This window comes from Myotis davidii, unplaced genomic scaffold (assembly GCF_000327345.1).
Source record: "Myotis davidii unplaced genomic scaffold, ASM32734v1 scaffold204, whole genome shotgun sequence".
Classification (NCBI taxonomy): Eukaryota; Metazoa; Chordata; class Mammalia; order Chiroptera; family Vespertilionidae; genus Myotis; species Myotis davidii.
Genome location: NW_006299715.1, coordinates 3,456,317 through 3,458,435, shown reverse-complemented (window position 1 = coordinate 3,458,435; position 2,119 = coordinate 3,456,317). Strand labels below are relative to the sequence as shown.

At 52.9% G+C, this 2,119-nt stretch overlaps 1 protein-coding gene across 2 annotated transcripts in view; it reads left to right on the top strand.

Moving 5' to 3' along the window:
* The first annotated feature begins 1,823 nt into the window (after positions 1 to 1,823).
* Positions 1,824 to 2,119, top strand: part of FBXL5 (F-box and leucine-rich repeat protein 5) — a 34,936-nt gene continuing 34,640 nt past the window's right edge. Inside the window, exon 1 of one of the 2 annotated variants that reach the window (XM_015571840.1) lies at positions 1,824 to 2,078. The gene's annotated coding sequence lies outside the window, so the exon portion shown is untranslated. The remainder of the gene's footprint in view (positions 2,079 to 2,119) is intronic. The other variant, XM_015571841.1, reaches the window with a different exon arrangement.

The window sequence follows — 2,119 nt, the reverse complement described above, 5'->3', positions numbered from 1 at the left end:
CCCCCTACCCCCAACCCCCCAGCGGCCTCTCTTAAACTTTAAGGGACCCATGAGACTTGCAACTAGGAGAGCAATGGGCAGTGGCAGCTGGTCCCTAGCTAACCCCCTAAACCTGCCCCCAAAGTTCCTTTTCTCTGACTTCCCAGGGAGCTAAAGCAGCCCCTCCTCTGCTCATTTCTTTGCTGTAACATTTCTAGACAAAGCAGCCTCACTAGTCGCTCTCCTGTGGCTTCTTCTATCCTACACCCTTCCTCGTTTCACTGTCCCAGCTTTAATAAACTTCCTCTCAACATCACCAGGACTTGTGTTGTGAAATTTTCCTGCAGGAAGTCAAGAACCCACACACTACCAGCAGCACTAGGCAGACCTTGTCTGGGCCAGGTCCCCTTTTCAGGTAAGAAATGGTGCCCATAAACTGGGCTCCCTGGTCTGGAGGGCTGGGGTAGGGAGCAGGTGACCTGTGGGAGACAGACATAGATGTTTCTTTTGGCAATGTGGGTGAGAATGGGCCATATGCTAACCTGACTAGCTCAGGGAAGGCTGCATGGCAGGCTTGCAAACTCAGAGACCTAAAGTAAACCCAAAGGATGGTTTGAAATGAAAACTTTTTAAAACTAAAAGCAGTTTATGGTGGGTAGTTATGTCCTAGGCCGGTATCTTCCCTGACAAAGGTCAATCTTTACCTTAACTGAGCCTGTCTATTGTCATTTTGCATCCACACTAGCGTATTTTTGGAATGTGAAAGTAATTTCCCTTTTCTCCGGACCCCTCAAAGCACAGGCACTACTCTTGCAGAGACCACAAATCCCCGCATTGTTAATTGCTGACTGTTAAGTATCCTGCACCCACCTAAGTAAAAGCAGTATGTGCCTATCATTTCACCTTTTATCCAATCCCAGAGGTTTCCCGACTTTGCTTTCCTCCACCTCCCTAATCTATGGCCAGTGGGTTTCGTGTAACCCACTTCCATCTCCTCTTTTGATCGCACTGCATAAAACAGGTGCCAACCTGCCATCCTCCAGCATTATCTCAATCTGTTGATATTCTGCTTTCCAGCAATTTGTCCACAGTTTGACTCAAATAAACTCACAGAACTCCTTCACAGATTTGAATGTTTCTTAGGTTGACAACAGTGATCTCCTAAAGGCTCCTTTCTTTCTGGGCTGCTGTTCAAAGTGGACATGCCTCAAGGTTCTCAACCGCACTACTCTTCTGTGACTACTCACCGTCCCCCACCGCCCAAGGCCTCTCTGACATCCCTGACCTGCCATTCCAGTGCTCGAGGCGCCTTCCCAGCTCCTCCATGCCCTGAAATTTCCCCCTTCTTGGAGCCTCCAGAGTTCCAAGGCCCGTCCCTCCCTCCTGCCCCAGAGGAGACGGTAGGAGATGGCCAGCTAACATCTTTTTTTTTTTTTTTAATATATTTTATTGATTTTTTACAGAGAGGAAGGGAGAGAGACAGAGAGCTAGAAACATCAATGAGAGAGAGACATCGACCAGCTGCCTCCTGCACATCTCCCACTGGGGATGTGCCCGCAACCCAGATACATGCCCTTGACCTGAATCGAACCCGGGACCCCTCAGTCCGCAGGCCGACGCTCTATCCACTGAGCCAAGCCGGTTTCGGCAACCAGCTAACATCTTGATCCCTGCCCTGCCCCTAGACCCAGACGCCTGCCCAGGGCTGCCTGCTGGGGTCACTGGGGTCTGTGACCAGCCGCTGGGAGGTCAGCCCTGGCTGGTGGAGACACACAAAGGGGAATGGCAGGAGGCAAAGGGCGGCCCAGGAGGGCTGGGCCACGCACAGCACAGTCGCCCTGGCACACAGGAGGGCTGGGCCACGCACTGCACAGTCGCCCTGGCACACGGGCATCGGGGCCCAGGCGGGCAGGCAGCGTGGCCTGTCTTGCGGCGACCATTGTGCATGGCTGCCTTGGCCTCAAGGTCTGGTGGGCGTATGGGTCAGAGATGCGCCGAGAGCGCCTCTGGAACGACACCCCGTCTCCACAGATAATGCGTTTTACGTTGCAAAACAAACAAGAATACGCCTGGGTTCCTCTGCGCGACACGCGAAGAGGGTAAGGAACGCACAGAGTGAAGGAGGGAGGTGGGAGCTCAG